Source organism: Canis aureus, chromosome 23 (assembly GCF_053574225.1).
Source record: "Canis aureus isolate CA01 chromosome 23, VMU_Caureus_v.1.0, whole genome shotgun sequence".
Taxonomy (NCBI): domain Eukaryota; kingdom Metazoa; phylum Chordata; class Mammalia; order Carnivora; family Canidae; genus Canis; species Canis aureus.
This window is the reverse complement of record NC_135633.1, coordinates 31,939,214-31,954,571: the sequence shown is the minus strand read 5'-3', so window position 1 is coordinate 31,954,571 and position 15,358 is coordinate 31,939,214. Positions and strand designations below refer to the sequence as shown.

The window sequence follows — 15,358 nt, the reverse complement described above, 5'->3', positions numbered from 1 at the left end:
TGTGGCTCAAGTACAATTTTCTCATCCTAAATTGCTTCACATCTGAAGTGCTTCATTTTTGTGATCTCACACACTCACAAAATGAAATCTGAGGGAGTAAAAAAGAAGAAAATCTTTGACTCGGGAATATCCAGAAGAAAGCTAAAGTGAACGTGTTTTAGGGACCTAATCAGCAGCAGAAGTCCAGGTGGGGGCGGGGGAGGGGGGAAGAGCACCAAGAATGATGAAGTCGGAAATTGTAGGGTTCTTAGGGGGCAGTGCCTCCTCCCTCGGACAGCTGGTGCAATATGGCCAGCTTAGCTTGGGTCAACAGAGTTTTTTGAAATCAGCTCCCAAGTCTGAAGAAGCAATACACGGCACTCCTCAGAGTTGCTGGAACCTCGTGAGCAGGGACAGCAAGGACTGCCAGAAAGGAGGCACTGCCCTGTGCCTTCACCAGTCCTGCTTTGTGAGTCATCAGTGCCCCTTCCCCTGCAAGGTCCTGACTTGCTTAGGCCTTGAGTCCATCTGGATACAGTGGGAAGCCCAGTAGAGCTTCAGTCCTCCCCATGGGTGGGGCCTGGAAGCCCAGTACCCTTTTTCCAACCACAGAGTACCTGATGATGTGGTCCAGTAAACAGCCAGAGGAGCTCACTTAGTGTGGCGGTTTAGGGCTTATCTGAGGAGATGGTGTTTAAGCTAAGAGGCCTAAAGGATAAATTTGGATTAGCCAGCAAAAAGGAGAGCAAACAACTTTCCGGGCAGATGGAACAGCACACCCAGGGCCTGCATTGGGAAGAATGACCCATTTGAGGACCTCAAGAAAACCAATGTGACTAGTTACAGAGACTGAAGGGGAAATGGATGTATCGAGAGATCCAAGCAGCACAGAAACCGGGTCCTCGAAGCAGTCTTTTCAGGCACAAGTGCACACCCTGGACTTTGGATCTGATCTTTAATGGGATAGAGAGATGTTGTCAAGAGCTTTAGGCAGTGGAGATGATCTGATTTGCATTTAAAAAAATCCTTCTACTTTCTGGACAGTGAGAGAATTGGAGGAGAGGATATAGACACCAGACTATGGTGGAAATCCAGGTGAGAGGTGATGGTGGCTTGGTGAGGGTCATGGTGCTGAGGAGGGAGAAAAATGAACAGGGACAGATTTAAGTTCTATTTGGGAAATAGGACATATAGGACTTGGTGACTGGTGGGGAGAATGCACAGGGAGGTGTCAGGACAGGCCTCCAGATTTCTGGTGGGGCAACAGTACATGGTAGCGCCATTTACTGTGATAGAACTCACTGGAAGAAAGCTAAAAATAATAGTCAAGGCAAAAGACCAATGGCAAACTCTATGCGCCAAGCAGGAAAGAGGCTAACACCCAACCAGGCAATGGGCAAAGGACTGTGAACATGCATTTCCTAAAAGAAGAATTGCAAATGGCCAAGAAGTAGAGAAACAGATGTTCAACTGATATCCAAAAATGCAGACTAAAATAACTAGGCTCCATTTAACTATCACATTGACAAAGATAAAAAAGCACGTTAATGTCTAAAACTGACAAGATGAGGAGTTGGCATGCCTCTGTGCTGCTGGTGGAAATTGAAAGTGATACAGTCTTTCATGGGGTGCAGTTACAAATTTCTTAAAAATGTCAAGTAATTAGGTCATGATCTCAGGGTCCTGGGATTGAGCCCTACATCAGGCTCAACACTCCATGTGGAGTCTCTTTGGTATTCTCTCTCTCCCTCTGCCCTGCCCTTGCTCCCGTGCTTGCGCATGTGTACGCACTGGCATGTACACGCTTGCTCTCTCTCTAAATAAATAAATAAAATCTTTTAATTTTTTATTTTAATTTTTAAAAGATTTTATTTATTTAGGGGATCCCTGGGTGGCTCAGCGGTTGAGCGTCTGCCTTCTGCCTAGGGCGTGATCCTGGAGTCTTGGGATCCAGTCCCACATTGGGCTCCCTACGAGGAGCCTGCTTCTCCCTCTGCCTATGTCTCTGCCTCTCTCTGTGTGTCTCTCATGAATAAATAAATAAAATCCTCAAAAAAAAATTCAAGCAATGAAAGGGAGCCTGACTGGCTTAGTCAGTGGAGTGACTCTTGATCTTGGGGTCAAGAGTTCGAGCCTCACGTTGGGTGTAGAGATTGCTTAAAAATAAAATCCTTTTAAAAAATGTTAAGCAGTGGGGTACTTGGGTGGCTCAGTGGGTTAAGCGTCTGGCTCTTGAATTTGGGTCAGGTCATGATTTCAGGGTCCTGAGATGAGGCCTGCGTGGTGCTCTGCACTGTGTGTGGAGTCTGCTTGGGATTCTTTCCCTCTTCCTCTCCCTCCCTCTCTGACCCTCCACTTGCTCATTGTCTCTCTCTCTTTCTCTCTAAAATAAATAAATAGAATATTTTTAAAATGTTAAGTAGTATAGTCTAAGTATACAACCAAGCAACCACACAGAGATATATGTACAAAAATATTAGAGTATTTTCACTTGTGAAAAAATAAAAACACCTACATGTACATTAGTAGGGATCAATTGTGCATTTATGTAACCATTTTCAAAAGATAAAAAAATGGTGTGTATAATAGGATCCCATTTTACAGTGTCTGGCTATGTGTGTGTATGTGAATGTGCATGGGGGTATGTAGGCAACAAAGTTTGAAAGGAAACCTGTCTAAAATCATATTGCTCGTGGTAGGTGAGTTCTTACTGTACTTAATGAATTTGAGTACACAGAAAAAAATAATACTTTAGAAGAAGAGAAAAAAGTAACTGCAGTTTAACAGAGACTTTAATTAAAGTGTCGCAGGAAGGGAACCCAAGCGAGGATGACTCATTCTGACTTGGGCTGGTGGGAGACTTCAAGGAAGAGGTGTTGGACCAAGAATGGAAAATCATTATTTTCCTGCATCTGCACAACTTTGTCACTTGTATTCATGAGAAAGGGGGGACTCTCCAGAAAGAAAATCTGAGCCTGTTCTGCAGACCATTGAGTCTGTTTGCTCTCTGGTCATAAAAAATCCGTACCAATTAATTTTAAACCAGATGACAGGAAACAAAAACTTAGAACTCTAGAAGCCTACAGCCAACCCCAGCTTCAATCAGTGCCCAGTACCGTCACTCTGCCACTTTCTCCCACTTCCCGTGACTCGTTTGGGATCTTATGCTCATTTGCAGCGGCAATGGCATTCCTGGATGTTATGTTATCAGCCCTCTCTGTTTCCTTGGTTACTATCTTGGATCTTTGAATAAAGAATCACTTGTACTTCACATTTTCTAAACTTGGTTTTAGAAATTCTGCAGCTTCTTACCAAAGTGCCCTTTTGGGAACTTAAATATGCATTGATACAATCTAGTCACTTTATGGAACAGCTGGCCATAAAGTGGCCACCTAACAGAACAGGATGACCCTGCCTTGACTTGGAAACAGAACTTAATTGGTGGCTTGATGCTACAGAGTTGCAAATTAGGGGTGTGAGGAGGGGGGCAGAAAGAAAACTGAAAATACAGAGCCCATGGTTGGAAGTGGGCAAATGGGGGTGCAAGTCCCAGTTCCTTTGGTCCCTGGAAATGTGGCCTCAGGCAACTTTCTTGACACTCAGTAACATCAGGTGCCTTTGATGTTTCAGCCTCAAAATAGGACAGACTTATTAGGTTCCAGCAAGGAACTCTAAACCATCCTTCCCAAGATAAAGTAGGAGCACCGCTGGGAAGTGCATGGTTGAGCAGTCTAAATGTCAAAGTTATATTAATGAGTATTAGAAAATATATAAAAACAATACTTCAAGCCTATGACCTCACAGATGTTTTTATATAAAATGGTCATGACTAAAAATTCCTTTAAGTTGTTAGCAACCATTTTGGTATTAGAGAATCCATCTGAGTTGAAAGATTGCCTTTCAGTGGGCCTTAGAGAGAAGGGGCAGAAATAAAGTGCAGCAGAAACTTAAAAAAAATCCATTAAAATAAAGTTAAGCAAAAAATGCAAATAAAGAAATAAATTTTGAAAAATTAGCAAACGGTAGTAGAGGTGAGACATCACTATTATGGCAAAAATTGGGCAAGTGGTTCCAACATGACTGCAGCGGGTCTTGGATGGATCATTGAACCTCCTTGAGTTGAAATTTTCTTGCCTGGAAGATCTCCCAGGTGGCTATGAGGCTCAGGAGGTAATATCCATAGATATTATCAGCTCAACAATATGGACTCATTTTCACATAATAGGGACTGAAATATATGTTTTCCTCACTTTTCCTTAGCTTCATGTCTTTCAGTTAAAAATGATTTCTGGGATGGGCCTTTCTGGTTTCCTTATTTTGCAGATGAGGTAACTGAACCCAGACTGGGGAAAGAGCAATCCAGGGCCCCTGCTGTCCCTGGGCCCTGGTGTGCACGGTACCTGCCAGAGACCTGACCAGGGCCCAAGACTCTTGGAAGCTGACAAAGCTGATGTCAGAGAAAAAAAAGTTAATAATGTGGGCAACAGTTGTGGCATAACACTGGGGGTCCAGGGTGGGGGCATTTCAGTATAGTACACCTCTGTGGTCCCCACTCTGCAAAATGGTGAACTCTGGCATTAGAAGAGAAAAATTGGAAAAATACCTTAAAATGTTGGGAGTGAGTATGTTGAGGTACTGACTTTTTTGTTTGCTCTATTTCTCTTCGTATTTCAGTGGTCCTTACATTTTACATTTATGAAAAATAAAAATAAGTGCCAAAATGATGGAAAGGCTGAATTTTCTGTACTGAGGGTTGAACACCATCAGCACCCTGCTTGACACATAACTATTAATTATCACACTTCACTTTTGAAATAATTCCCTTCCAGCCCCTGACCGTTAGCAATTTCCCCAGTTATACTGGATCATAAGCAGTTGGTAACTGATATGAGGTATGAAACGTCGGATGTATTTTAGTCCAGTGGTCTCAAGAGATTAATTGTGATCATCTTCTTGTTTTGCAGATGGAAAAACTGAGACTCCGAGAGGGCTAGTGATCTCCCAGACGATTGGCCAGTAGGTAAGTGATAATGCTGAAAGTGAGCTGGAAACAAGATACACTGCTAATCTCGGCAGCCAGAATTTCTGCCGGCTTATTGTCCCAGTCTTGTGACTTCTGATTTGTGCAATTCAAGACCAGAAATAAGATGAATTGGTTTGAAGCATTTGGGTATGATTTGCACTGTAGTTTCTGTTTGTTTTCACTGTTGAGTTGGAATGTTTAACAAGTGAGTTTGTGAGGGCTTCCTGGGCATTGCCTGCTCATGGTGGATCTTTCCTGGGGAATGATAGGGCTCATTAAAACCTGGCCCATGCTGTGGCTAGTTTGACATCACTGCCCCTTCCAGAGACCCAACAGTTCGGTGCATCTAGAACAGAGAGCCTGGGACTAGAGGGTGAGGGGACCTGGGCTTCAGTCCTGGCATCAGCTGTTCTGTGACCTTAAACAAGCCACCTAACTCACAAGTCTACTGATTCCTTCAAAACCATTTTCTCCCAGAATATTTAGTGCCAGCCCTCTGTGCCAGGCACTGAAGGTAAACAGAGAAATACAACCCAGGCTTTGCCCTGGAGGCACCCACAGCCCCATTTATGAGCCCCTCCATTTCCTCATTACTGTCTCATCATGAAAATCTCTAACATCTGCTTTGGAGTTTATGGTCTGTAGGGCATTTTGTGATCTTCCCCCCAATTCCAGAAGATGGAAAGAAGCTGTTACTGCCATTTTGCCAAGAAGAAAACCATGGCTTGGGGAGTTGTCAAGGCCATACAGCTAGTAAAGGGTTAGAGCTGACCTTGAAACCAGATCTGCTAACTCCAGAGCATTTGCTTCTGATAACAGCAAACTGCTTTACCTGCATCTACCTGATGATTTTAGCATTTGAACCCCGTACCCCTTAGCAGTGAGTAGAACACTGGGGAGAATAGCGCCAGGAGGGAGCCCATCCTGATGGAAGGATACTTTTCTGCAGGGAGTACTTTCTTGCATCTAACTGATTATTCCAGAAAGCAACACCTTCTCTGGCTGAGAGTGAAGGGAGCCTTGTGCTCTGGGTAAGTTAATAGCCAGAAAAAAATATGCCCCAGGCGGAGGCCCAGGGCTACCTCCTCCAGGTGGCCGGTACTCTGCCCATCAGAAAGAATCCTCCACAACCCAGAGGGGCACAGACCCCTTCCTCCTCAGTGACCCTCCTGAATGCTGTTACTTTCCACCAAAGCTTAATGATCCTGGTAGCTTCAGCTTTTGCAGAGTTGCCTGGCCTCAGGCAAGACGTGGAGAGTGATATGGATTAGAGGCTGTGCTGTTTGTTTGCGGGGATGACAACTTGAGCATGAAGCTCTTGGGCTCCCTCAAAGTCTGCAATTTCAAAGGGTGTGTGAACAACCTCAGGGATCAGGCCTGGTTTTCCTGCTTTACAGTATGCGTGTGTGTTGTGAATTGTGGCTGTCCTTGACGAAGAGATACTGACGTGTGTGATATGTGGGATGTGCGGGATTTATGGAGGATGTGTGTGTGTGCAGGGGTGGGGTGTGGAATCTGTAAGGAGTTTGTGTGTGTGTGTGTGCACTCAGGCACACTTAATCTCTAGGAAGCAATTCATATGAAAAAAAGAAACACTTATGGGTATAATTTTTCAATAGGACCCAGAAATGGGCTTTTAATAAGTATCATTAAACTCTTATATTACAAGGGGGAGGCCAGCCTTTCTTTCATCCTGGCTTGGATCACACAGCTCTCCCTTGCCCTGTTCTTTGGTGTCAGGTAAAAACTACTATTTGTAGTGATCTTTCCAAAGCCTTTTCTCCCCCTTCCTGCTCTCCACCCCCCTGTCTACCCAGGCACTTATCTGATCTCTCCGCTTGGACTCCGAAACAGACAAGGCTGGTGTCAGAACTGATAGATGATACCTGCGGGTGTGCTTGGAACCTGAGCGTCCTGTGTCTCGTGTTGTTCCAGCGGGAGACTTTAGGGTCTTTGTTTAGGAGGTGCTCCAAGCCGAGAGAGATCGGTGCTCCTTCCTTTCCCCGGGGGTCACTTACAGCCCGTGACACCCAGCGGTACCGTGTGCGTGCAGACCCTTCCTTTATAGATTGGGTTTCCCCTTGTCTGACATGAGAGGAGGAGAAGCCCTGCTGAAAGGGAGGTTTCACTCTAGACCGAAAACATTCTTCCAGGCCTCCTAAGGAAGCTGGTTCCCAGAGTGATTATCTTTCCTGAGCTAGGAGGGAAGTGCTCTGTGACGGGAAACTGGGCAGGCTTAGCAACAGGCTTAGCAAGCCGCGCTGCAAGAATGTTCACTCGTGTAAACAGGCCTGCGTTTGGGCAATGTTGTTCTTTGTGCACTGGCTTGGTTCTGGGGCTGGTGTGTCCCAATTTGTGTGGCTCCTGTTCAGAGGCAACAGAGTTCTCCCTGCATCGTCTTTGGTCCTCACCCTCAGTACCAGCCTGGGGACACCCAGTGTGTGGTCGAGCATGCAGCAGGGGCATAGCCAGTGTTTGTGGTCTGTATAGAAGCCACTGCCCCCACTTGGGGTGCCTTCTGTGATACAACAGGTCTGCATTTGAGTCCTAGCTTGGCCTCTTACTATACCAACATATTTAATTTCTCTTGGTCTGGGAGGACCTGCCCTATTTGGAATGTCCTGGCTAGTTCTTGCTGGCAACTCCATTGGAGTGGCCAGTCTCTGGTCCCGATGGCTCCGGTCATTGGCTCGGAACTGGCTGCAAACCAGACAAGCCACTGAACACCACTGACACACATCCTGGATGGATGTCCTTCCCTGACCTTGACACCTACCCAGACGGACCCTCTAGTACTGGGACAATAGCCAACAGTAGCTCTTCAAACGCTCTTAATCACCCTTAATAGGAGACCTTATTAAACACTGTACTCTGTGTAAGGTACTATGGCAACATCTTAGATATACTTTTTAAAATTTCTATGTCCATTTTCCCAGATAAGCTGTTTCAAAGGAGCTAACGTGACAGAGAGTATTCAGGTATTCAGTGATAATGCTGGGATTTGAGACCAAGTGTTTGGACCAAAAAAAAAAAGGTTACGTTCTTCTCTTAAATAAAGTGTATACACACAGTGGCTAGTGAGAAATCATTGTCACCTTTTAGTGATAGTGCTTTTAAAAGTAATTATTAGTAAAGCATTTATCATAGTGTATCCTCATTATTGGTTGTGGTCTTCTCCCACTGAATGGTCAGGTTCTTGAGGGCAGGAACTGGAAGCCCTAGCCCCTAGTAGGATATAAGGTCAACTAATCAATAAATAGCAACTAACCAATAAATATATGAAAGATAAACTATATTAAATTTTTAAAAAAGATTTTATTTATTCATGAAAGACACAGAGAGAAAGGCAGAGACATAGGCAGAGGGAGAAGCAGGCTCCCTGCATGGAGGCCGATGCAGGACTCGATGCCAGGACCCCAGGATCATAACCTGACCCAAAGGCAGACGCTCAACCACTTAGCCACCCAGGTGCCCAGATGAGCTATATTAATAATGACCAACTTTCCTGATTGCTGACCTCATGCTAGACAAAGTGCTAAGTGCTTTGTATATATTATTTTGCTTAGTTCTTAAAATAACCCTATGAGATAGACACTAATATTATAAGCATTTTCCATTAAAGAAAACAGAGACTTAAAACGTTTGGGTAGCTTTTGCAGGTTATGCAGCTGTTAGGTGGCAAAGCTGCATGCAGGTGGGAGCCCGGCCTGCTGACCTGAGCACATGGTGTTCAGCTGCAATGTTTCGGTTCCCCTGGATGTTCTGGCCTCCCCAGATGTCCCAGTGTACCACATAGCCACAGCCCATGCCCATGGCTCCTGCGGTAAATTCCTGAAGGTGTCACTCAAATCTGGTGCTTATTTAGCCAAGGCTATAGGAAGGGACATTTCCATTTAGGAGGGACAAAGCTAGTGAAGGCCAGGAGGCCATAGTCATGTAGCAAAGACAGTATGAAGAATCACTAACAACTAGTAACTAACAGGAAAGTAGACTCAATTTATAAGACACAGGTAGAGCAAAGTCAGTATCAGTAGGTACAACTTTTGGGGGCCCATGGAGCACAGTGGTGAAGTGTTTCAGTGGCACTTTCCAGGGGAATTTCTTAGGCTGGCCAAGTATGCCTGCAGACTCATTGTCGAGTGAGTCTGGGTGGGGGAAAGGTCTTCGCACATTGCTCTCAAGGGAGGGCCCTCCCTCCTAGTACTTTCCCACAAGACCTCACAGACCAATGACTTATTTCATCATGTGGAGCTTCATCTTATGCAAGCTGAAGAAATGGTACTTCTCCTTCATTGCCGCAAGATAATTGACCCCTTGTGACTTTGTCCAAAGGGTAGCTGGAGCATGTGCTTTTAAGTGAAAGGTAAGCAGGCACCAGGGAGGCAGATTTGAGCTGGGACAGAGGGGGCACTTGGAATGGCTCTGGGGGCTGCCTAGGCTGAACTAGGGTTCCAATTCTTGACTCCGGACTGGGCTCAGGCTTGCTCTACGTGCCTCTAGGCTACATTTGGTGTCCCTAGGACTCCACTGAGGTGCACTGGAGCCCTCATCTAAATGCTAGAACAAGAACAACTGCTTTGGGAGACACAGATGAACACTCTGTGGCCCAGAGAAAAGTAAGCAGAATGACAACATGATGACATACCAGTTAGAGCCTTCGTGGGCAAGTCTTTGGGTGGGCTCAGGTTTTTGCTAGGCCTAGGAGCTGTACTTTGAGGCCCTTAACTCTTTTCTCCAAAGCAGTGCTCTTGAAACTATCCTCTGCAGAGCCCTGGGGGTCTCATGGACTTCTCCCTGGGACTTCCTGGAGATAGGTGAACAATTCTCTGTTGGCATCTGGGGCCCCACCTATTGATCCTCTTCTTGTTCCCATGTTGGGCTTTGTTGTCAAGACTGATGTTCGCCTGGTAGGTACTCACATTTCGTTTACAGCCAATATCTGTTTTCATTAACCATCATGCCCGTTCTGATTGGCTGCTGTCTGTGTCATATCAGGTCTTAAATATTTTAAATTTCACTCCTGCTTGAAAGCCTTCCTTTGTGTAGAGCCGAAATGCCCTGTACCAGCTGCATCCTAACTCTGGCACGTTGTGCTGGCGCCAGCCTCTGAACCACTGCTGCCCAGAACTAAAACAGTTTTCGTCTTTGAGAAGTACTTGCTATGCTTCTTCATCCTTCCCAGGGCCTCAGAGTCACCCATATGTCACCAGTCACATAGCCCTGTAGGGGTAACTCATCTATCCTTCCTACTGCCACCAAAGTGAAGGCCCTGACTTTGCTCTGGTGGCAGCCTGGGGAGCAGGAGCTGGTGTGTTTGCGCTGGTCCTTGGTGTGTCCCTCCAGAAGGCAGGCAGCATGCTCTACATGACACCCAGAGTCACTTAGCTGTGCCTTTATGAACAAATTACTTCCTCCCAGTGAGCAGGATGTGCCAGCTTCTCTGGTGGAATTCCTTAGGAGTGTTTGTCCTTTCCTTCCCCCTTTTCTTAAAAAAAAAAAAAAAAAAAAGGCAAAAGGAACAGCAGAAATCATGTTACATCAAAGAAAGCTCATGTCCTTGGGACTCAGGCAAACCAAGATTTCTGTCTAGGCTCTGCTCCTCATTGGCTGTTTGACTTTGTGGAAATGGCTCAATTTTTTGGCCTCAGTTTCCTTGTCTGTAAGATGAGAATGATGACAAAAATGACAACTGACACCTACCATGTGCCTAGCAGAGACCTAAGCATTTACACAACAACCCCCCTGAGGTAGGTATTGGAGTCTCCATCTTACAAATGAGGAAATCGAGGCACAGAGCAACAGAGTGACTTTTCCAAGGTCACACAGCTGAATGGAGAGCCCATACTCAAACCTCAGTAGCTGATAGCAGAGCCACACTCCAGACCTCTCCAGCTCTATCTCAGGGCTGTGTTTGTTGGAGCTGAGGGTGCTGCTCCTATAAGCCAGTTCTGTCCAACTCTTGTTCTGCATCTAATGGAAAGAGAAAAAAACTCCTTCCATACACTGACTACTACCACGTGCTGAGTACTACACTATGTGTTTTACATTCATTATCTCATTTAAGTCTCCCAGTTTCTCTCTCTCTCTCTCTCTCTCTCTTATTTAGAGAGAGTGCATGTGTACATGCAAGCAGGTGTGAGGGGAGGGGCACAGGCAAAGGGAGAGAAGCTTAAGCAGACTTTACACAGAGATCATGACCCAACTTAGGGCTTGATCTCATGACCCTGAGATCATAACTTGAGTTGAAATCAAGAGTTGGATGCTTAACCAACTGAGCCACCCAGACACTCCCTCCCCACCCAGTTTTTCTTTTTGATATGTTCCAGTTGTACAAATGAGGGGACACAGAATGAGCAGCTTTGTGAGGTAGTGTACTCCTCATCAAAGGAACAATCCAAGTAGGAGCAAGATAAGATGGCCCCTTGGTGGGGCTGTACTGGGGATTCTGGCCCTGGATTGTTACAACATTCTCTATATTCCATGATGCTCTTCAGTGCTTGGCTAGGGATTTGAACACTATCAAGTCCCCAGGATTTTGCCAAAGTTAGAAAGGGGAGATGGGAAGGAGCCACCTGAGCTAATTCCAGTGTTTCAATGTTTTCTAGAAAACATCCACTGACCCTGAGAGAGACGCAGAGGCCAGCTAAGTGGTTTCTGCCTGTGGCTGGAATCTATATAACTAGCAGTCAAGAAACCCAGATTCTAGTCTAGCCTCTGCAATTGGCTGAAAAATCATTTAACCTCTCTATACCTTTTATTCAAAAGAAATAATAGTAACTTTCAGGAGTTACTATGTCTATAAAATAACATGTACGTGTAACTTGAAAGCATTGTGCCAATGAAAGTGGTTAGCATATACTGTTCTTTCTGGTGACACCTTCAATTTACAACAGTTCCAAAAATTGAATCAGGGATGACACATGCTGTCTCTCTTAGGGTCAGAGGCTGGGAGGAAGCATGGCTGAAAATGAGAGGAATGGAGCCAACCCTCGTTTTAGATCAGAGAGACTCCAAGCCTAAAGCAGACATCTACGTCCACCTAGGCAAGAGAAGACTGGAGAACTTACCTTTGCATTTCCTTGTGAACAGGGAGAAAGGGACAGCTGACGGACTATGTGTTCTCATTGGCTAACTAAGAGTAGCACTCTGGTGAGGAGTAAATGCAGATGACAGGCCATTAGCTAGCCATAGAGGGGTAGAGCTTGTGCAGGAATGGCAGATGTGTGGTGCATTAGGTTGGGGTCCTGGGACCAGACTCTACGGAAATTTGCATGCAGATTTGCTGGGCTTGCCCTCAGGATCAGCATGTGTAAGGGAAGTAGGACTGGATCATAGGGGGAGTTGAACTGCAGCGCATTCACAACATGGACATCAGCTGGCCCCACAAGGAGCACTGGAGCTGGGATGGCCCTCCAGATACCCTGTGTTGAATCTGGAGGAGTTAATCTTACTACCATCTTACTGTGGGCTACCCTTGGGTGAGGCAGCTTTCTTGGCCAAGGGCTATTCCCGGAGAGGGACTCCACTGAGAACTGTCAGCAGCCAACAACAGCGCTCCCTGCAGCTAGAGGAATGAGTGCCTTCGTCCCAGAGGGCTTATCTGGGCAGCGAGGCACAGTCTCCACCACAAATGACACACAGGCTGCCATTCCCTCCCTACATCCCACTGCAGACATCGCTAATGGAAATAGCTCTCTTCACTACTGTGCTGATATGAGGCCTCAGAATTTTTTCAAATACAGTGCTTCAGATAAACATTATCAATCAGTTGGAATTGGCTGGTGAGAAGGAACCCACTTGCTACCTTTGGCCTCTACATCTGTAGGAGACGTTTATTGATGGTGTAATAAGAAGTCTCCAGTGTTATGATTGCTCTTACAAGATCGAACAGTTGGCAAACTGTAGACAGTTTCCCTGACACGTCTAGTGGAAAATGTGGATATTTTTTTGTCCTCTTCTTTATTTTATACTCTGACCACGTTCAATCTGAGCTCTGACTTGTTTTCCTTTTACCCCTACTAAATGCAGTTTCCCTAGGATTCATTTCCTTTTCTTCTCCCTCTCCCTCCCTCAACAGCTTTATCTCTCCCTCTCTCTTTTTTTAACCACATATTCTTGCATCATCTCATCCATTCTTATTTCAACCATCAGCCCCCTTCAAGCATCCTTCCTTCACCGAGTATTCACATTGCCAGTCACCTGCCAAGCTCGTCCATCCAATTAGCCTGTCTGGCCTGTGTAACAGCAGCACATGACATCCAGGTTTAGCTGATGAAAAATTGGATACTTAGAGAGGCCAAGATGCTTTCTGAAGGTAATACCTCTTGCAGGGAGGGCTGGGCTTTCTCTTAGGTCTGGAGGCTCCTTAAATCTGTGTTCTTTCTTTTATACCTTTGGGACATTTATTGGGGTGATCCCTTGATGAGTCCAGGATCCTCTTGTTGAATCTTGCCTGGCTGAGAGCTCCGTGCCCTCAGTTGTTAATCCTGTAGGTCATCATGAATCACTGCAGAGTGCTGGTGGACACCCTACCCTGCTGAGTGGGTTGGAGACTCTTCTGTTTTCCCTGAGTGAGGTAGTTATAGAGTGCTGGGGTACAGCCAGGCTCTTGGGCCTACCATTGCTCCATTTCAACTAATTCTGCAGATGTTGCAATGGTGAGGAGCCTTGGTGATCACAGACTCACTGTCAGGGGCAATTGGATGGGGCTGGCACTGAAGCCAACAAATGGACTTGTTATGGCTTTTGATGAATGAGACTTTGGTCAGTCCAGCTGGCCAGTCACAAATAGTCTGCCAGCATCACTGAAGGACCCACCTGGGTCTCTCTGCTGAATGCCTGTGCTCTCTCATCTGTCATCCTGCTCCTTTGAGGAAGTTACATTTGGTAAAGGGAGGTCTTTTGCTGTCACTTGAGGTCTGGTTCCATCAAAATCAAGGGTCACGTAGGCTGTTGTTAAAGAGGATCTATAGAGGTCCCTATTCTGTGTCAGATAGGCAGCTAAGCCCTGAGGATACAAAAATAAAACCAGTGGATCACCCCCTCACCCTGGAAATCCAGACTGGTCATTGTTTTTTTTTTTTTTTTTTTCTTTAATGTTGTATAAATGGATGACATGGGTCCCTGATGCTGTGAAGCTTCTGAGCCCTTACAGGCAATGTGTTGATTTTGCCCTCTGCCCTTGAGACTATGACTTCTTTGCACAGGGAGAAATTTGGAATCCTTATGGTAAGTGGAAAGGAGGCTTACTCCTCTCTGATAACAAGCTTTCTGTGTGACCTTGAGCAGGGCACTTGACTTCTCTGGTCATTAGTGTTACCTCAGTGTCAATGTAGAAAGAGGCCATTGCAATGCTTCAAGAGCCTACTGTTGGGGAAGCTCCTTGTATAATGCCCTGTACACATTAGGTGCTCTATAAATAATACTATGTTTTCCTTCCCCACCCCTAGCTTAATACCTAGTGAGATCAGTGGAGAAGTATTTGCTAGATATGGATGACCTACGGAGCATGAATATTTCCCCTAAGGAAGGCTGTAAATCTTTATTAGGTGATCCAGGGCTGAATTGGTTCTTGGGTTTCTATCTGGCATGTTTCTCACTGGACCCCCAGGGGACAGGTTACATACTCAATACCTTTAACTGGGCCTCACTTAGAGAGAGCTCCTCTTCATTTTCTTCACTCCCCTGCTCCCACCCCAACGTTCCTTCTTAGTTGAATGTGGCCAGGATTGCTCAGAAGAGGCAGCTTTCATGACATTGAAGGGTTCCTGCACCATGAGCTGGCTTTATGAAAATAGAACTTTCCCTTAACTTCTCTAAGACTTAGTACATTTATAAAGTACAGTAGTAATACATTACTCGCTGACATTCTCTGAGGATTGCATGAGACAGTACACATGAAAGCATGCTACAGAACAAATATGTGATCTGTGGTTCTGGATGCTATCATTCTTCTGTGGATTTCCATCTCTTGACCTGGCCCCAGTAGCTCCCAACACAAATTCCCAAACATATTTGATCTATGCTGATAACTTGTCCAACAAACTATTTGTGGATATATTTACTATGATCCTTCTCAATGAACTTGTTTTGGTTATTTATGCCTGTCTTCTCTAAACTCCAAGATATTTAAGAACAAGGTCCAATCTTAGTTGGACCAATCTATATCCTCAGTATGTACCAGATGCTCCATAATTCTTTTAATAAATAAATGAAGATGAAAGATGATGAACACTGTAGGTATCTGCCACATATGTGCTCTGTATATGTAAGGCCACATGAGATCCTCACAGCAGCCCTACAAGGTTGATATTATTCCACTCCCAAGAAAAAGAAATCAAGACTCAGGGTGGTGAA

General features: G+C 45.3%; 1 protein-coding gene across 4 annotated transcripts in view; it reads left to right on the top strand.

The window, feature by feature from the left end:
• The window catches only part of TENM4 (teneurin transmembrane protein 4), a 2,712,352-nt gene that overhangs the window by 2,122,587 nt on the left and 574,407 nt on the right, over window positions 1–15,358 (top strand). For all 4 annotated transcript variants that reach the window (XM_077867222.1, XM_077867224.1, XM_077867225.1 and 1 more), the window contains one exon: window positions 4,944–4,999. The gene's annotated coding sequence lies outside the window, so the exon portion shown is untranslated. The remainder of the gene's footprint in view (window positions 1–4,943; window positions 5,000–15,358) is intronic.